At 42.8% G+C, this 21,212-nt stretch overlaps 1 protein-coding gene across 4 annotated transcripts in view; it reads right to left on the bottom strand.

Annotated features, from left to right (window-relative positions):
* The window catches only part of LOC122561624 (troponin T, cardiac muscle isoforms-like), a 43,612-nt gene extending 23,111 nt beyond the window's left edge, over positions 1-20,501 (bottom strand). The window contains exons 1-5 of one of the 4 annotated variants that reach the window (XM_043713546.2): positions 20,485-20,501; positions 11,047-11,085; positions 9,062-9,106; positions 8,229-8,246; positions 6,734-6,755 (exon numbers count right to left, since the gene is read on the bottom strand). The gene's annotated coding sequence lies outside the window, so the exon portion shown is untranslated. Of the gene's footprint in view, positions 1-6,733; positions 6,756-8,228; positions 8,247-9,061; positions 9,107-11,046; positions 11,086-20,484 lie in introns of those variants that run through there. The other 3 variants (XM_043713547.2, XM_043713548.2, XM_087999780.1) reach the window with 3 other exon arrangements.
* Positions 20,502-21,212: the final 711 nt, after the last annotated feature.

The raw sequence follows: 21,212 nt of genomic DNA, 5'->3' as shown, positions 1-21,212 counted from the left end.
GCTTGCAGTTCCCTCTCACGTCAGATGGCAATGCCGATGGAGAGAATGATATTGAGAGAGAGCCTGAGAGATATTCTTGGTCGGATCAGTACATGACCCCATTGTCATCAGGATCCACCTAATATGGAGGCAGTTCTGTTCAGGAACCTGAAGGATCTCACTGTACTTTCAGTACCCATTACCTAGTGAGCTGTTGCTGGATAAGCACCCAGAAACATTAGTGCTGTGTTCTCCCAGGTGATGACCATCTCCAACAAGAGAAAATGTCAATAAGAACATACATAAGCACTTGGAGCAGGAGTAGGCCATCTGGCCCTTGGAGCCTGCTCTGCCATTCAATAAGCTCATAGTTGATCTTTTCTTGGACTCAGATCCACTTACCACCCTCTCACTGTATCCCTTCATTCATTTATTGTTCAAAAATAAAATCTATCATAGCTTTAAAAACATTTACTGAAGTAGCGCCAACTACTTCACTGGGCAGAGAATTCCATAGCTTTACAACCCTCTGGGTGAAGAAGTTCCTTCTCAATTCAGTCCTAAATCTGCTCCCTCTAATTGTGAGGCTATACCCTCTTGTCCTTGTTTCACCCGTCAGTGGAAACATCTTCTCTACTTCTATCTTATCTATTCCCTTCATAATTTTATATGTTTCTATAGGATCTCCCCCTCATTCTTCGGAATTCCAATGAATATAATCCCAGTCTGCTCAGCCTCTCCTCTAAGAGGACCCTCTCAACTCCGGAATCAACTTAGTGAACCTCCTGTGCACCCCCTCCAGTGCCAGGACATCCTTTCTCAAGTAAGGAGACCAAAACTGCACATAGTTCTCCAGGTGTGGCCTCACCAGCACCCTGTACAGCTGCAACATAACCTCTCTGCTTTTAAACTTAATCCCTTTAGCATGAAGGAGAAAATTACATTTGCCTTCCTAATTACTTGTTGTACCTGGAGACCAACCTTCTGTGATTCATGCACAAGGACACACCGGTCCCTCTGCATAGCAGCATGCTGCAACTTTTTACCATTCAAGTAATAATCCTTTTTACAGTTACCCGTACCAAAATGGATGACTTCACATTTATTAACATTGTAGTCCACCTGCCAGACCTTTGCTCACTCACTCGATGTATCTATATCAACCACTGTCCTTGACATCTGCTGGCTTTACAAAGCTAACCACTCTGGGTTCAGTGTTCAGGGATTGTCAATAAGATACTTTTACAGGTCCCCTTTGTCACAGAGCATGTTAGAGCTGGCACTTACTAGGAAATAACTAAACCTCTTACCAAGCAAAAGCCTAACCGCTCCCTCAAGAATGCGCCCAAGCGGAGAGAGCAGAGACGGTGTGGATACCATTGCTGAAACAACAGCAAGTTAGCAATTCCACTCTGTGGATGACACAAGTTGGACATAAGTGTGATCATCATACCAGCTACTTCCTTTTGAATTTCATCTGACTGCTGCGCAGTGACAGGCAGTGTGCAACATACAACACAGCAACTCACTGAGGTTCCTCATTGGTCAATGATATTTATTGTCTGCAAGGACAGTGACATTATTTGTAAGGAGTGGAGGTATCAGTATATGGGATATCTTCCTTATCTGTGATGGAATCACCAGAGTTCCACAAAGTCTTGAAATAATATCACTGCCTTTCTCTAGCCACTAAGGATAGGTCGGTCCCAGAGAGGTCTGATCAGCATGGCTTCCATGAATACAGCCACAGATGGCAACCAAACAGTCAAAATAACCCTTGATGTTCACGTCCCATGAGGGGTACACACATATACCGGCAGTCTGAATGAGGGCTTGAACTTGCCCTAATGTGTGTGCTTGGGCCACATCTTTCATTCTATCCTGTTGTTACTGAGACTCCAGGCTGCAGTCTCCATCAATCACTGGGAAGAACCTGTTGCATTCCATTTCCCTGAGAATTGTAGCTATCACTCAATAATGACAGGTCACCCATTCATTTCAGACAGTCTCCGCACTGTAGTTAGACGATGTGGAAAAGTAGCTAGAGCAATATTCCTAGTATCCAACATGCATGGGGAGTTGGGTGTGGGCAGGGAGTGCCAGTCACATGAGGAATACTAGGGGTGACTGGACCACTCAATTAGTCACTGCCACAAGGTGACCATGCGTTTTAAAAACAAGTGGTCTGGACTGCTCATAAGTACCAATTAGTGAGGTTTTGATCAAAAGGTGGGATAGAGAGGGGAAAGATTGAGAGTGAGGCAACCAAAATGGCTGGTTCCCAGAGCAAGAAAATCTTCTCCTGTTCCAATAAGTCAGTCACTGTACTTTGGCCAGGTCTTCATGTCGTTTACAATGGTGATATCTCAGTTTGCATCTCAGCCTACTACATTGTAGGAGTACTACAATGTGCACTAGGGAGATGCTTTTCAGATTACTGGCTCCATGAGAGTTCCAGGTGCTTGGCTACTGGATATTTGGGACTTTACTGCATTCCTATTGTGAAATACGATACCACTGTGAAACCATTAGCAGTTTTTATTTATTTCTTCACTTGTGGGAGTCACTGGCTGGTCTAGCTCTAGACACCACTGGTTCATGCCCAGGTCTAGATACTGCTGAGAAGGAAGGGAGCTACCTTCTTGAACCACTGCAGTCCATAATTGAGGCTACACAGTGTCCTTTACTTATGAGTAACATGGTGTTCGGTGTCACCTGAGGTGTAGGCAGTCTCCTCATGTCTGTCCATGAAGAGGTATCAAGGAAGCATAGCAATTTTACATTCCATGCATTCAGCTCTGGCAACCTGCCTGAGATAATGAGGGGGCAGCTGTGGTTCCAAGGACACATACTAGAGAGGACAGCTCTGGACAAATAAGCTGGGTAAGCCTTGGAAGACAAAAAGGTGCAGAAATGGTCTTTAGTATCATCTTCATCCGGAGTTGGTTTTCAGGCATGTTAGTAGGGCTGGCTGATGGGCTGCAGCAGTTCTCCACTCTGTGTCACTAACACCAAAGTCTTGTCAAGAGTAAAAAGTTTGTCATGTATTCCACAGTGATACTCGGAGGCTACCGACTGAGTCTTCAGGTGCTGAGTCCTCTACTTTTTGTCATTTACATAAATGATTTGGATGCGAGCATAAGAGGTACAGTTAGTAAGTTTGCAGTTGACACCAAAATTGGAGGTGAAGTGGACAGCGAAGAGGGTTACCACAGATTACAACAGGATCTGGACTAGATGAGCTAATGAGCTGAGAAGTGGCAGATGGAGTTTAATTCAGATAAATGAGAGGTGCTGCATTTTGGGAAAGCAAATCTTAGCAGGACTTATACACTGAATGGTAAGGTCCTAGGGAGTGTTGATGAACAAAGAGACCTTGGAGTGCAGGTTCATAGCTCCTTGAAAGTGGAGTCACAGGTAGATAGGATAGTGAAGAAGGCATTTGGTATGCTTTCCTTTATTGGTCAGAGTATTGAGTACAGGAGTTGGGAGGTCATGTTGTGGCTGTACAGGACATTGTTTAGGCCACTGTTGGAATATTCTGGATCAGTGGCGCTGGAAGAGCACAGCAATTCAGGCAGCATCCGACAAGCAGCAAAATCAACGTTTCGGGCAAAAGCCCGGGCTGAATTGCTGTGCTCTTCCAGCACCACTGATCCAGAATCTGGTTTCCAGCATCTGCAATCATTGTTTTTACCCCACTTTTGGAATATTGCCTATAATTCTGGTCTTCTTGCTATCAGAAACATGTTGTGAAACTTGAAAGGATTCAGAAAAGATTTACAAGGATGATGCCAGTGTTGGAGGATTTGAGCTATAGGGAGAGGCTGAACAGGCTGGGGCTGTTTTCCCTGGAGCGTTGGAGGCTGAGGAGTGATCTTGTAGAGGTTTACAAAATTATGAGGGGCATGGATAGGATGAACAGACAAAGTCTTTTCCCTGGGGTTGGGGAGTCCAGAACTAGATGGCATAGGTTTAGGGTGAGAGGAGGAAGATATAAAAGAGACCCAAAGGGCAACTTTTTCACACAGAGGGTGGTACATGTATGGAATGAGCTGCCAGAGGAAGTGGAGGCTGGTACAATTGCAACATTTAAGAGGCATTTGGATGGGTATATGAATAGGAAAGGTTTGAAGGGATATGGACCAGGTGCTGGCGGGTAGGACTAGATTGGGTTGGGATATCTGGTCGGCATGGATGGGTTGGACCGAAGGGTCTGTTTCCATGCTGCTCATCTCTATGATTCTATGTTGCTCTTGCACGGACTGGAAGTGATGCAGCATGGGTCGCTCGATGATGGTGAACATTCCATCGTTGTTGGAGTTCACGATTTGGAGTCCTCAAGACAAGGTCAAGCTCATCAGTGTTCAGACTCCTCTCCTAGAGTGCACATTGCCTCAGGGAACTCTCCGTCAGATGTCCATACATCTGCTACTTTAAGTACTGTTTTCCATTATGTGACTTTGAAGGCTCTAACTGTCTCTGTGCTCCTTCCTCCAAACGGAGCTGTGCACAGATAGTCTCCTCCTGCCCTCTAGTGCCGTGCCCATTACCACATGCCACTGAGTCTAATTGAGTGCCATATCCCTCTGAAATGCTAGTATCAGTGTTGGCGGAGTTTGAGCTAGTCAAACATCATGGTGCTTCCTCTGGCATCTCCTCTTTCTCCTGATGCTGGAGGTGGTTGCATAGTCAAGGGATTTATGAGAGAATGACAACAGATAAACAAGACAAGCCTTGGATCTTTGGACAGCACATGCAGCTTAAGGTCATTATCTCCAACCACATCAGCAGAACCCCCCTCTGCAACTAATCCTTCCTGCTCCACATTACATCAACTTCCCAATATAGTTTGTCCATTTTCCTCATGCATTGCCATCAATCCCAATAATTTTAAAAAAGTGCTAAGATACCTCCAACACCACCTCTAGCACCTACTTTAGCCAATTCACTGGTCTCGGAGGGCACCATGACATGAATCACTCATGGGTGTATTGCCTACCTTTGGTTTTGACCATCACCTTAGCGTCATGAGCCTTCTTTTCCAGCAAGTGTACAATACCTGAAGGCATTTAAAAGGTCATTCTCTCCTGTATCCAGTGACTTTCATCAAAGTTGTAGTGGGTTACATTCATATGCCAATTTGTGAATGCTTGCGCATACAAGACCATCTATTCGATCATGGTAGGAGGATGGTGTGTGCCAAATGTAACACTGCTGTCTGAAACATTAGGGCAATCAGTGAAACAAAAAGTGTTCATGCCAAGCAACTCACTTTGGCAGAGGACGTCGTAGGACTGTTCACAGGCACGAGGGTATGTCTCTGCTATGCTCACCATGTCTGTCATGGTCTGTGATACTGGAAGGCTCCCTTCTTCCTTCAGGATACAAAGGATTCCTCCAGCCTTCAACTTCCAAGGCCAGGAGCACCAGACTGTGGGCACAGTATTGGAGCTTCTAAAACACTACTGGGACATTATGGCACAACAAAGATACCATGGGGATAGACAATGTTTCGAGCTAGATATAACTTTTGCTTTCTGAAGCTGGACAGCAAGGGGAGCACAAGCTGATGCTGTCTTATGTGTGAATACACAAATAGCGTCTGGTATGTCCCTGAGTGAAAATAATCAGGGTGCTATAATTAGATTAGATTACAATCTAATTCTACAGTGTGGAAACAGGCCATTCGGCCCAACAGGTTCATACCCACTCTGAAGAGTAACCCACTCAGACCCATTTCCCTCTGACTAATGCACCTAACACTCTGGGCAATTTAACACGGCTAATTCACTTAACCTACACATCTTTGGACTGTGAGAGGAAAACCACGTAGATACGGGAAGATTATCTGTATGGAGTTTGCACAGTCACCTGAGGCGGGAATCAAACCCAGGTCCCTGGCGCTGTGAGGCAGCAGTGCTAACCACTGAGCCACCATGCCACTCCAAGTGTACTTTAGAGTGCCCAGAATGTGAGGGGTTCAGTGCATGTAGCAGGGGTAAAGATTAAATTCCAAACAGGAGCTGAGGCAAAATATTGATGTAGGGATCACGACCTACGAAAAAGGTAGCCAGCTGCATTACTGGCATTGAGAGACTTTACCAATATGGAGTGAGGCTATGTGGCCATTCCTTACATTAGGCAGCACCAAAACCCATACTTTCATATTGAAGACCCATGAAGGTTAGTCTCTTGCAGCATTCATAACCAGTTGGCCAGAAATTCCAGTTTCTACTCACTTAACTACTTTCTTGCCTCTCTTCCCTCAAGCCTTAATTACTGTTGCTGCTCCCTCAGATCGCACTTTATAATTAAGTGCAAAGTGGGAATCATGGGGCTTGCCCCACAGCTGAGCCACTTCCTAATTCTACCTCATAATAAAAATTCATCCAACAGAGATAGAACATTGCCCCATTTGAGCTACACACCTTGGCTGCTAAAATCTGGCATAAAATGAGAACAGAATAATAAAACTTACTGTCTAATTTCTAATCAGACACCAGCTCAGGCATACAGTGCGCACTCAAAATTCATTAGATATCACATGGAGAAGAACTGGTTGCTGCCATGCCAATCTGATAGCATTCAGATGAACTTATGAAAGGAAAATCTTGAATCAAGAGATCAATATAATAGATGGCTGGGCATTTGCAATTTGCTGCCCGAATCTTATTTCCTATTTGACAGATTTCACAAGACATTCCAATTCCATTCACCTAGAGTTCTACAAGTACTCAGACTGATGACTTACTTTGGCTTTGGCTTTGTCTCTTCTGTAACAGAGAAAAACATAACTAGGGTGTTGTTAGTGAATACACATCGCTGGACTCTTACATTCAAAAACTAGCATCAAATTATTCACAATTATGAATGTATACATTTATCCCAAAATCTGCAAACCTTAAAATTTAGAGAGATTAAATGAAAATTAAGAGTGATACACATTATGGTCATGGAGTGGTTTATTTCCGGACTAGTAATTCAAAAGTCCAGTCTTATAAACAGGAAAAGTTCCAATCCAGCCTGAGAATTTAAAAGGCATTTTATTTTTAAAATTCTGGAAATAAAATAAACAAAAATAAAAAGAGGTACCAGTCTTAGATAAAAACTAAAAGAACTGCAAATCAGAAACAACAAATAGAAGCTGCTGGAAAAGCTCAGTAGGTCTGGCAGCATCTGTGCAGAGAAATCAGGGTTAATGTTTCGGGTCTGGGTTCTGAAGGTCACCAGACCTGAAATGTTAAATTTGATTTCTCTTCACAGATGCTGCCAGACCTGCTGAGCTTTTCCCGCAGCTTCTGTTTTGGTAACAGTCTTAGATTGTTGATAAAGATAAACTCAGCAAATTTATTGGCGCTGCTTAGGCCCTATTCAATATTGGATTTAGGCTTTACTTTGACAGATTGACCAAGACAACTTATGAATCCCTTCTGCAAATTATCCAAAGAATGCTGCTGATATTATTTCCTCAATTACAGAGCTATAACAAAACAGGCCAGGTAGGAGACAAACTCAGACCAGCACCCACTGCTGGCTCCAGCTGAAGTTGGAAGCCGAATAGGTGACTAACCTGATGCAAGGAGGTGGGCTGCAGTATTACAGGGAACAAAATGAGCCTGGGAGCATCATCGTTCAAATTTTCATCCTTAAGTCGACAACATTTTCCATACATCAGGAAACTCGGCAATTGGCTGGTTTAGATGGCAACTGCTTTACTTACTGGATCCAGGTGTGTGCCTGAGAAGCTCCAGAGTTTACTGATTATCAACAGGCTGCTGATCCATTACAAGGTGGATTTTCATGTCCAAATTCTAGCATTTTTGGACAATCGGCATCAATATGTTACAAATTTACGATTGGCTGTGGGCTTATGAAGGTAACCATTAGTCCTCGGTTAGGTCTGTTTTATATTGGACCTGTGCACCCAGCAGTCTTGATTGGATGTGCACCTAATGTGCCTCTTGGTTTCTGAAGTACAGGTCCAGTCTAGTTCAGCAGTTGCAGTTTAAATGGCCATACCTAAGTTTCTAGCTTGCTCATTTACACTTTTGTATCAAAACAAAAATTATTTATTGATTGTTTGATTTGTCCACTGAAAAAGTCTTTCAATTGTATACTTGTCTGTGTCAAAGCTTAATAAAAATCTCCAAAATTAATAGCTTGTAATGCTATCAAAAAGAATTCATTCCATACAAATACAGTCAGAAAAAAAAACAAAAAAAAAAAGCCATTAAAATTTAACATACCTTCTTCTGCGTCTTCTGCTAAAGAGAAAATAAAAACTTTGGAAGTTAGCAAAATGTTTTTAAAAAAATGTTTAATCTGTTTAACTTAAACATTAAGTATTGAACCTGCTATCTTATAGTAGAACCAATTTAATTTTAAGTCTTTCGAAAAGACAAATCAAATTGGTCTAGAACAGACGGTTGATTTGCTTCCACATTACAATATTTTAAAGTTTCTACCTATGCATCTAAGCCACTTGTAACAGATTTTGAGTTAAGTACAGTAAAAATGCCAATTGTGAATACTAGTCTAAATTTTAAGGCTTGGCAGAATGTAAGCATCAAAAAGTTTCAAACAACACACAGCTTAAGTGATAGTATTAGAAGGTTGGGTTTGATTTTTAAATCTGCAAATGGTTTATATGTATAGATATCATGATTTGTTGATTTTACTACTCAGTGACAACAATGCAAACTTAAGTGTAATTTAAGACAACATATTTCTTGAGTCAAGAGTGTGGTGCTGGAAAAGCACAGCAGGTCAGGCAGCATCTGAGGAGCAGGAGAGTCAGAAACATCGACTATTGCTCTTCGGATGCTGCCTGACCGGCTGTGCTTTTCCAGCAACACACTTTTCAACTCTAACTCTCCAGCATCTGCAGTCCTCACTTTCTCCAACCTATTTTCTGGGAAAATCTGCCATATTTGTGCATCAAAGAGAGAGAGAGAAAAAAAAAACACATTGTACAAGTCAGTATGATTAAAACATGAGGATTTTACAAAGTTAAGACAACCTCACTCTGTAGACTGTACTTTAGTCAAACATGTTATCAGCACATGGACAAAGGATGTACCTTCAAGAGTTGGTTGTTCAGTCTGAAGTGCAGATAAATCTGATTCTACCAGACATGGAAAGACATAGAACAAATCAGTGTCCAGCTCTGAAAAATCATGGCACATGTTATGTACTGTGAGAGGTAATTTCGGTTTAAACTTTAAGATGTGCCTGGACCACAGACTGATCTATAATAAAAGACAAAACTTTTGTTTCTTTTCTAGAACATTTTATATACTCAAAAGTAGAATAGTTTAAATTGTGCAGAATGCTGACAATTTGTGAGCAGAGTAAAAAACAAACAGGCCCTTGATTGATGAAACCATTAACACAGGCAGGGAAGGATGAGTCCTTGACTGATAAGACTGCAGGATAGGGAAACGACTCGAGAGACATCTGCTACTGATTGATGCAGAGACATCTGCTACAGATTGATAAGACCGCTAGCACAGACAGAGAAGAATAAGTCTTTGACTGATAAGACTACAGGGTGAGAAAAACAACAACTTTAGAGACTCTGAAGACATTTGTTGCAGACTTTGTGATAAGGGTGCAAATTGGAGAATAATGACGGTTTAAGAATGTGAACCTCATGGCTTGTTAGAGCCAAGGAGGGGAGGGACTTGTACTGTATATAATGGGAGACTTTGTAAGCCTCAGCGCGCCTTTTTTCAAGGGTGCCCAACTCTGCAGACTTGTTAATAAAACTTTGTTCTCCTGAATTTGTCTAGAGTGATTATTGAGAAGCGATTTTCGTTTCTAACATGTACTATTGCTCACTTTTGTTTGATGAACATACTGCTGATGCATTGGCATTGAAAAGTGCTCAATGAGCACTTTGGAAATGCTCCAAATTGATTACAATGTGTGGTATAATAAGTCTTTGAATAGCTCAAGCAAAATGCATTAATACTCAGCACCTCATTTTTGTAATTTACACTAGCAGTTTGCAGGATCATATTTTGTCAATTTCCACAAATCAGTCGATGTCACGCACATAAATCCTTTAAAATACCCAAAAGTATTAATCAACATTCATTTTCCATCCATTGCAATGGTTATTTCAAAATCATGTGAAAGTCTGCAAACACTTAAAATATTAGTTTTGTTTAGCTGAAATCAGAGGCAATTTCTTTTCAACTTGCAAAAATTATTGGGGGTCAAAAAGAACAGAAACCAGCTGCCGCAAACATTTTATAATGTAAATCATATTTTTGCAATGCAAATTACTACAAACTGCCACAAATTGCTACATTATGAATATATGAAGATTATTTCCCAAACAGATTGTCTTGGTTTAATAGAAAGATAATTATGGAATAAATGCTGGCCAGGATACCAACTAAGTAATCTCCACTGAATACTGTCATGAGGTCATTAAACACGCCAATGCACAGGTAGGGAAAACTCTGATCTAATGTCGCAGAGTTACAGCACTTCTAAAACAAAAATGCAATATTCTCCCCATATAATGGTATGATAGATAATGGGTGTATATTCTGACAGTGATTGAATTTGAAGTCTCTGACCAACCGCTCAAGTCACAACCAACTGAGTTAAAGGCAGTGTTTGCGAGGACCAGTTTCAGGTGCATGAACTAGAGCTTTACGGGAGTTCAGAGTGGACAATTAGGGCAGAACACACCCAGGATTTCAAACTGAATGCAGTTGCCCCCAGGAAATACCCATCTAACATTGGCCTTACACAAGGTTGGCAGTTGGTGGGTGTTCTGGATCTCTTTAAGAGACTTCATTCCTAAGAATTCTTGAGCCATGTGCACATAATATTTCCAGTTTTGTCGGCTGTGGATGTACAACATCCACACAGAAATCAGGTGCTCTCTGCTGCAATGTCTGCTTCGTCACTTGTAATGTCTTTTGCTTTTCTAAAAAAAAAACTAACCCACAAAGTTAAATAATATCTGCCGCTTCGACTACCATTATGAACAAGACAGTGGAAAGCAGAGATAAATGACAACTTTGTTCAGAATGTTGGCAATTTTACCTTGTTCCAATTTGGCCTCTTCATTTTGTGTTTCTTCTTCTAAAAGAAAGAGACTTTAGTTAAAACAGCAACTTAGAAAGATACTCTTGGTTTTGTTTAGAAATGGTTGTAAAGACACCACCAATAAATCAGCAAGTTTATCTATTAGATGTAGGATAGCTCAGATCATATATCCCGTGACTATCCTAATATAACAGGTGTGCATTTTGGGAAATTCACTTAGAGTCACTAGAGAAATAGTTCACACACCATTCACAGGAGAATGGAGCCATATTCATTCCCATGCACAACTGGATTAATAAACTGTGCTGAGGGAGGATATTCCCGGAAATACAGCCAGGGAAGTTATTTGGATGGAACGGAGAAATAAGAAAGGGATGATCACCTTATTGGGATTAGATTATAGACCCCCTAATAGTCAGAGGGAAATTGAGAAACAAACTTATAAGGAGATCTCAGTTGTCTGTAAGAATAATAGGGTGATTATGGTTGGGGATTTTAACTGTCAAAACATAGACTGGGACTGCCATAGTGTTAAAGATTTAGATGGAGAGGAATTTGTTAAGTGTGGGGCCAGCGACCAGAATTCTATTAGCTTTAAAATAATGACGAAAAAGAATACACCAGATCTAAAAGTTGAAGTTCTAAATTGGAGAAAGGCCAATTTTGACGGTATTAGGTAAGAACTTTCAAAAGCTGAATGGGGGCAGATGTTTGCAGGTAAAGAGACGGTTGGAAAATAGGAAGCCTTCAGAAATGAGATAACGAGAATCCTGAGAAAGTATATTCCGGTCAGGGTGAAAGGGAAGGCTGGTAGGTATAGAGAATGCTGGATGATTAAGAAATTGAGGGTTTGGTTAAGAAAAAGAAGGAAGCATATGTCAGGTATAGACAGGATAGATCAGGTGAATCCTTAGAAGAGTATAAAGGAAGTAGGAGTATACTTCAGAGGGAAATCAGAAGGTCAAAAAGTGGACATGAGATAGCTTTGGCAAATAGAGTTAAGGAGAATCCAAAGAGATTTTACAAATACATAAAGGACAAAAGGGTAACTAGGGAGAGTATAGGGCCCTCAAAGATCAGAAAGGAGGTCTTTGTGTGGAGCCACAGAAAATGGGGGAGATAATAAATGAATATTTTGCATCAGTATTTACGGTGGAAAAGGATATGGAAGATATAGACTGTAGGGAAATAAATGGTGACATCTTGCAAAATCTAGATTAGAGTGGTTCTGGAAAAGCACAGCAGGTCAGGCAGCATACGAGGAGCAGGAAAATCAACGTTTCGGGCAAAAGCCCTTCATCAGGAATAGAGGCAGGGTGCCTGCAGAGTGGAGAGATAAATGGGATGGGGTGGGGGGGGGGGGGGGGGGGTAGAAAGTAGCATAGAGTATAATAGGTGAGTGGGAGCGGGAACGGAGGTGATAGGTCAGAGAGGAGGGTGGAGTGGATCGGTGAAAAGGAAGATAGGCAGGTAGGACAGGTCATGGAGGCAGTGCTGAGCTGGAAGGTTGGAACTGGGGTGAGGTGGGGGGAAGGGGAAATGAGGAAACTGGTGAACACCACATTGATGCCCTGGGGTTGAAGTGTTCCGAGGTGGAAGAGGAGGCGTTCTTCCTTCAGGCGTCGGGTGGTGAAGAAACGGTGGTGAAGGAGGCCCAGTACCTCCATGTCCTCGGCAGAGTGGGAGGGGGAGTTGAAATGTTGGGCCACAGGGTGGTGTGGTTGATTGGTGTGGGTGTCCCAGAGATGTTCCCTAAAGCGCTCTGCTAGGAGGCGTCCAGTCTCCCCAATGTAGAGGAGACCGCATCGGGAGCAATGGATCCGATAAATGATATTGGTGGATGTGCAGGTAAAACTTTGATGGATGTGGAAGGATCCTTTGGGGCCTTGGATGGAGGTGAGAGAGGAGATGTCGGCGCAGGTTTTGCAGTTCCTGCGGTGGCAGGGTAAGGTGCCAGGACGGGAGGGTGGGTTGTTGGGGGGCGTGGACCTGACCAGGTAGTCACTGAGGGAACGGTCTTTGCAGAAATGGGTGGGGAGGGAAATATTCCCTGGTGGTGGGGTCCGTTTGGAGGTGGCGGGAATGTCATCAGATGATTTGGTTTATGCAAAGGTTGGTAGGGTGGAAGGTGAGCACCAGGGGATTCTGTCCTTGTTAGGGTTGGAGGGGTGGGGTTTGAGGGCAGAGGGGCAGGATGTGGATGAGATGCGTTGGAGGGCATCTTTAATCACGTGGAAAGGGAAATTGCGGACTCTAAAGAAGGAAGCCATCTGGTGTATTCTGTGGTGGAACTGGTCCTTCTGGGAGCAGATATGGTGGAGAAATTGGGAATATAGGATGGCATTTTCGCATGAGATAGGGTGGGAAGAGGTGTAATCCAGGTAGCTGTGGGAGTCGGTGGGTTTGTAAAAAATGTGAGTGTCAAGTCGGTCATCATTAATGGAGACGGAGAGGTCCAGGGAGGGGAGGGAGGTGTCAGAGATTGTCCAAGTGAATTTAAGGTCGGGGTGGAATGTGTTGATGAACTGCTCAACCTCCTCGCGAGAGGACGAGGTGGCGCCAATGCAGTCATCAATGTAGCAGAGGAAAAGGTGGGGAGTGGTGCCAATGTAACTACGGAATTGTTCTACATAGCCAAAGAGACAAACATCTGCAGTCCTTGATTTTGCCTACATCTTGCAAAATGTCCAGATTACAGAGGAGGAAGTGCTGGATGTCTTGAAACGGGTAAAGGTGGATAAATCCCCAGGACCTGATCAGGTGTACCCGAGAACTCTGTGGGAAGCTAGACAAGTGATTGCTGGGCCTCTTGCTGAGATATTTGTATCATCGATAGTCACAGGTGAGGCACCGGAAGACTGGAGGCTGGCAAACGTGGTGCCACTGTTGAAGAAGGGTGGTAAGGACAAGCCAGGGAATATAGACCGGTGAGCTTGACGTCGGTGGTGGGCAAGTTGTTGGTGGGAATCCTGAGGGACAGGATGTACATGTATTTGGTAAGGCAAGGACTGGTTAGGGATAGGGATAGCTTTGTGTGTGGGAAATCGTGTCTCACAAACTTGATTGAGTTTTTTGAAGTAGTAACAAAGAGGATTGATGAGGGCAGAGCGGTAGATGTGATCTATATGGACTTCAGTAAGGCGTTCGACAAGGTTCCCCATGGGAGACTGATTAGCAAGGTTAGACCTCACGCAATACAACCATTTGGATCCAGAACTGGCTCAAAAGGTAGAAGACAGAGGGTGGTGGTGGAGGGTTGTTTTTCAGACTGGAGGTCTGTGACCAGTGGAGTGCCACAAGGATCGATGCTGAGTCCTCTACTTTTCTTATTTACATAAATGATTTGGACGTGAGCATAGGAGGTAACGTTAGTGAGTTTACAGATGACAACAAAACTAGAGGTGTAGTGGGCAGCGAAGAGGGTTACCTCAGATTACAACAGGATCTTGACCAGGTGGACCAATGGGCTGAGAAGTGGCAGATGGAGTTCAATTCAGATAAATGCGAAGTGCTGCATTTTGGGAAAGCAAATCTTAGCAGGACTTATACACTTAAAGGTAAGGTCCTAGGGAGTGTTGCTGAACAAAGAGACCTTGGAGGGCAGGTTCATAGCTCCTTGAAAGTGGAGTCGCAGGTAGATAGGATAATGGAGGCGGCGTTTGGTATGCTTTCCTTTATTGGTCAGAGTATAGAGTACAGGAGTTGGGAGGTCATGTTGCAGCTGTACAGGACATTGGTTAGGCCACTGTTTGAATATTGCATGCAATTCTGGTCTCCTTCCTATTGGAAAGATGTTGTGAAACTTGAAAGGGTTCAGAAAAGATTTACAAGGATGTTGCCTGGGTTGGAGGATTTGAGCTATGGGGGAGGCTGAACAGGCTGGGGCTGTTTTCCTTGGAGCATCGGAGGCTGAGGGGTGACCTTATAGAGGTTTACAAAATTATGAGGGGCATGGATTGGGTAAATAGACAAAGTTTTTTCCCTGGGGTCAGGGAGTCCAGAACTAGAGGGCATAGGTTTAGGTTTAGGGTGAGAGGGGAAAGAGGTGGAGGCTGGTACAATTGCAACATTTAAGAGGCATTTGGATGGGTATATGAATAGGAAAGTTTGGAGGGCTATGGGCCGGGTGCTGGCAGGTGGGACTAGATTGGGTTGCGATATCTGGTCGGCATGGATGGGTTGGACCGAAGGGTCTGTTTCCATGCTGTACATTTCTATGACTCTATGACCTGGTTAGTTTCCAGCAATTGTGCTATTCATTGGCACTCCCTCCTTCCTGTCTTGAGCTTGGGAAGGTAGGAACAAACAAAGAGGTGACAGGGGTTTATTCCCAAAGCCATTTAAATGCAGACTACAACTCCCAAAAATTGGAGATGCATCTTGACTGCAACTTTCCACAGTAATCCTAATGCCACACAAGTATCTGATGATAATAATCTTTTCTAATTAATCATCTCTGACTTTCAACAGCATGACTGCAGTGGAATCCCCCATCATCAACATCCTGTGGATTACTGTTGATCAGAAACTGAACTGGACCAGTCAGATTATACTAAGGCTACAACAACAGATGAGAGATCGGAGTTGAGCAACTCTCCTCCTGATTCCTGAAAATCTGTGCAGCATCTATAAGGCACTGATCAGGAGAATGCTGGAAACAAGTTACTTGAAATGATCCAGGACACCTGTGACATTCAGACATTGACAAGAATGTGCATCATTAAGGCCTTTGTGAAAGCATCTTCCAAACTTCCACCCTCTACCAGCTAGAAGAACATGGGCAGCAGATCAATGGCAGTGCACCATCGGCCAGCTGCCCTCCTATTTCCAGGCCCTTCTAATTAAATTGATGCTCCCTCACTAAATCTAGGTCAAAATGCTGGAACTCTCTCCAGAACAGCTCTGTGGATGGAGCTAAGCTACACGGGAGCCAAAGGGAGCCAGCTCACAGTCACCTTCGAGGACATCGAGGGAAGGACCACAAATGTTAATGATGCTCATATCCCAAGAAAGCAGTCCAACAGTGGTGGATAGATGGGAAAAAAAAAGTCCTACACCCAGAATTTCTGACACAGTTTCTAGCACAAAAGAGAAGTGACCTGATAGAAGTTTATAAAATAATGAGGGGTATAAATGGATTTGATGCTAGTTGTCTGTTCCCTAAGGAGTGGAGTTTCAAGACTAGGGGGGCACATTTTTAAGATGAGTGGAGAGAGATTTAAAAAAAAAAGACATAAGGAGGCAAACCTTTTTACACAGAGGGTGGTTTGCCTGTGGAATGAACTTCCTGAGGAAGTGGCGGATGCGGGTACAATTACAAGATTGACGACATTTGGAAAGGTTTGGAAGGATATGGGCCAGGAGCAGGCAGGTGGAAATAGTTTAGTTTGAGATTATGTTCAGCATGGACTGGTTGGACCGAAGGCTCTGTTTCCCTGCTGAATGACTGTAAAAAAGGAGAGAAATAAATCTTCCAAACACTGAACAAGAATGTTTCCAAGCTCCATGCTCATCACTTGGAGGATAAAGTGTCTGCAAAAAGACTGGCGATAAAAGCATTGAGCCATGAGCTGGCAGAAGCACAAAACTCAGTATAATCAGCAAGTTAAGTCTCCTACTTACCATCTGGCTTGCCCAGCACCAAGCTCTGAGGTATCTGTATAGTCAGGTTGAAATGCAGGCAATTGAATGCTACCAGGAAGGCAGCGACCAACAGGAATTATGCATTGCATGTTGTTACACACTAGCTGGATAATCAGAGCGTCAAACCTCCTTGCTGTTAACATACTTAGCAGTCAGTGTGTAAAGCTTCCTATCCTTGCAAAGTTCCCAGCATTCTTACTTTGCTACTTCAATAGGTAATAAAGATTGATTAATTCCTCTTCGCATAGAGGGCATTCATGACATCCCAGATGCAGCAGCATAGGATAAATCATGTTGGATGCAGCAATGCTGCTAATGCCACTTGTTTCAGCAGAGCAGAAATGTGGAGCAGAATATCAGCACTATCACATTTACAGCCTTCACAAGTGCTCTTCAGGTCCTGTGTGGAACCTCAACGACCAATGACACCAACCACTGTGAGACTGAAGCTAGTTATGTCTACCTCATGACAGGTCCAGGTCGACAACACATGTTTGAAAATCCATATGGTGTATGGCCTTCTGCACCTACCTTCTCTTTATCCCTCTTCACATAAAACCACCAGTTTCTGAAATTATCCTTATTGATCCCTCTTCAGCCTCCAGCTCCAACAGCAGATCTATCATAATATTAACTATGTTGAAAGTAAAAGTAGAGAAAACTTTCTCAAAAAGGTGATGACTCAGATTATTTTGAGAAAAAAATGCACTCGATACTTGACTTCTAGCCAACGTTCATCCAAACAAAAAACTTCATAAGTCATTACAATGACAACCAAAACAGAGGGAAGAATCCCTTTAAATACCATCTCTGCAGGCTATTCCTCAGCATGATTTGCTGAGTGAAATCAGACACAGGTACACAGCAATATAACAAAAGCAGCCCGAAACAATGAAGCTTGCCAATTTCAATGCTTCTTTCTGGTAGCTTTGTAGATGATTGAAATCTTTTTCAAATTGGCAAGAAACACACTTCCTTTGTAATATGGGGTTGTACAAATCACCTAGCAAAACAAAAATTCAATTTCTCTTTAGATACATACAAATTGCTTAACTTGAATGACGGGACCAATTATGAAAGGAAAATGTATCTATGAAGTAAAGAGCATTTCTCAGTCTAATTAATTATGACCAAGTCATTCAAAGTTGTCTACAAGATCAGATGTGGATAATAAGGTTGCTTTTGATTGGCAATAGAGACTAGTTGTAGCAAGGTTGGCAGAGTCAGAGATGTACAGCATGGAAACAGACCCTTCGGTCCAACCTGTTCATGCCGACCAGACATCCCAACCCAATCTAGCCCCACCTGCCAGCACCCGGCCTATATCCCTCCAAACCCTTCCTATTCATATACCCATCCAGATGCCTTTCAAATGTTGGAGTTGTACCAGCCTCCACCACTTCCTCTGGCAGCTCATTCCACACACGTACCACCCTCTGCGTGAAAAAGTTGCCCCTTAGGTCTCTTTTATATCTTTCTCCTCTCACCCTAAACCTATGCCCTCTAGTTCTGGACTCCCCGACGCCAGGGAAAAGACTGCCTATTTACCCTATCCATGCCCCTCATAATTTTGTAAATCTCTATAAGGTCACCCCTCAACTTCTGATGCTCCATGGAAAACAGCCCCAGCCTGTTCAGCCTCTCCCTGTAGCTCAAATCCTCCAACCCTGGCAACATCCTTGTAAATCTTTTTGGAATCCTTTCAAGTTTCACAACATCTTTCCGATAGGAAGGAGACCAGAATTGCATGCAATATCCCAACAGTGGCTGAACCAATGTCTTGTACAGCCACAACATGATCTCCCAATTCCTGTACTCAATACTCTGACCAATAAAGAAAAGCATACCAAACACCTTCTTCACTATCCTATCTACCTGTGACTCCACTTTCAAGCTATGAACCTGCACTCCAAGGTCTCTTTGTTCAGCAACACTCCCTAGGAGTGTACAAGTCCTGCTAAGATTTGCTTTCCAAAAATGCAGTACCTCACATTTATCTAAATTAAACTCCATCTGTCATTTGTCAGCGCATTGGCCCATCTGATCAAGATCCTGTTGTAATCTGAAGTAAACTTCTTTGCTGTCCGCTACACCTCCAATTTTGGGGTCATATCAAACTTACTAACTACACCTCTTATGCTCACATCAAAATCATTTATATAAAATGAAGTGTACCCAGCACCGATCCTTGTGGCACTCCACTGGTCACAGGCCTCCAGTCTGAAAAACAACCCTCCACCACTACCCTCTGCCTTCTACCTTTGAGCTAGTATCCAAATGGTGAGTTCTCCTTGTATTCTGTGAGATCTAACCTTGCTCACCATTTCCCCCATGGGAAACCTTGCCGAATGCCTTACTGAAGTCCATATAGATCAATGCTACTGTTCTGCCCTCATCAATCCTTTTGTTACTTCTTCAAAAAACTCAAGTCAAGTTTGTGAGACATGATTTCTCATGCATAAAGCCAGGTTGACTATCCCTAATCAGTCCTTGCTTTTTCAAATACATGTACATCCTGTCCCTCAGGATTCCCTCCAACAACTTGCCCACCACCGACATCAGGCTCACTGGTCTATAGTCAAGGTTAGAGTGATGCTAGAAAAGCACAGCAAGAAAAGAGGGCTGATTCCTGATGAAGGACTTTAGCCCAAAACATTAAGTTTCCTGCTCCTCGGAAGCTGCCTGACCTGTTGTGCTTTTCCAGCACCACTCTAATCTTGATTCTGATCTCCAGCATCTGCAGTCCTCACTTTCATCCCCTTAGTAGTCAAGAATCTACCTCTGCCTTAAAAATACTTTAAAAATCTGCATCCACTACTTTTCAGGAAGGGAATTCCAATGGCTTACAAATTCCCGACATAACAAAGAACAAAAGAAAATTACAGCACACGAACAGGCCCTTCAGCCATCCAAGCCTGCGCCTGTCACCTATTTTCCAAGGAACTGTATCCCTCTGCTCCCTGCCCATTCATGTACCTGTCTAGATATATTTTAAATGATATTATCATGCCGGCCTCTGCTCCCTCCGCTAGCATGTTCTAGGCACCAACCACCCTCTGCATAAAGGACTTTACACGCATATCTCCCTTAAAACTTTTCCCCTCTCACCTTGAAATCATGGCCCCGCGTACCAGAGTCCCCCACTCTAGGAAAAAGCTTCTAGCTATCCCAGTCTACATCTCCCAGGATTTTGTAGACCTCAATCAGGTGTCCTCTCAACCTCTGTCTTTTTAGTGAAAATAATCCTAATCTACTCAACCTCTTTATAGCTAGCGCCCACCATACCAAGCAACATCCTGGTGAACCTCCTCTGCATGCTCTCCAAAGCATCTACATTGTTCTGGTAATGTGGCAACCAGAACTATATGTAGTATTCCAAAAGTGGCCAATCCAAAGTCCGGTACAAGTGTAACATGAAATATTTTCTTTCCTCAACTTGATTTTAAATGGATGACCCCTTTTATTAAAACATGACCCCTAGAATTTGATATTTCCACAAGAGGAAACATCTTACCACATCCACCTGGTCAGGCCTCCCAGGGTCTTATGTGCTTCAATTAAATCAACCTGGTTCTTCTAAACTCCAGAGGATAGATAGCACAAATCATTCACATTCTCAAAAACTTCCTTCCAGTGACTGACAGCTTAATAGGTTTAGATTCTTTCCCACGCATACAAAATGTTGTATTATTTCTGCTCCACTTCAATGAGCAATTCTCTCGCGTTCCAAAAAACAATAAAAGAAGTGGAAGACAATATAACAATGTGTGTTAGAAAATAGACATCTTCTACCTTCTATGACTGGTGTTTGCTCTGTGGAAAATAAAAAGAAAGAAGTTGACAATTTCGGAAATGTCAAGCCAATTCTGTTTTCTTTAAAAAACAACATTTAACAGTATCAGTAGTGTCTTACCTTCCACCTCCTCCCTGTTGGCAAAAGAAAAGGCACATAGGATATATTATCCCAACAAAATAAACCATTTATATTCAACAGTTATATAATAGACATAATTATTAATACTTACTGCAGCTCTTCCAAGATAGCTTCAGTGTCTGCCATCTCTGCACAATTGTAATGTACCTGGAAAAAGAATATAATGTGTCAAGTTTAAATATTAATTTTTTACAGACAATCACTAAACCCCATTTAAAAATAAATGCACTGCTGCAAAAGCCCAGTGTTTTACTACCGAGCTAACAGGAGTGTTGTAAGTCCATGAGAAGCACTTCATTTCATAGCAATATGAATGAATGCTGAAGATGATTTATTTTATAAAATCGATCATGGGATGTGGGCATTGCTAGCTGGGTCAGTATCTATTGCCCTTTCCTAATCACCCTCGAGAAGGTGGTGATGAGCCACTTTCTTGAACCACTGCAGTCTATCTGCTACAAGTACACCCCCAAAGTGCTGTTAGGAAGGGAACTCCAGCAGTTTAACCCAGTAGTGAATGAACATCAATATGGTGCCGTCAGGAGAACTTGCAAGTGGTGCTGTTTCCAAATGTCTGCTACCCTTG

The sequence above is a fragment of the Chiloscyllium plagiosum genome, unplaced genomic scaffold (assembly GCF_037043375.1).
Source record: "Chiloscyllium plagiosum isolate Xiang-an unplaced genomic scaffold, Cpla_swu_hap1 HiC_scaffold_23, whole genome shotgun sequence".
NCBI classification, from domain to species: domain Eukaryota; kingdom Metazoa; phylum Chordata; class Chondrichthyes; order Orectolobiformes; family Hemiscylliidae; genus Chiloscyllium; species Chiloscyllium plagiosum.
Note: the sequence above shows the minus strand (reverse complement) of the source record. Positions and strands in the feature narration are given on the sequence as shown.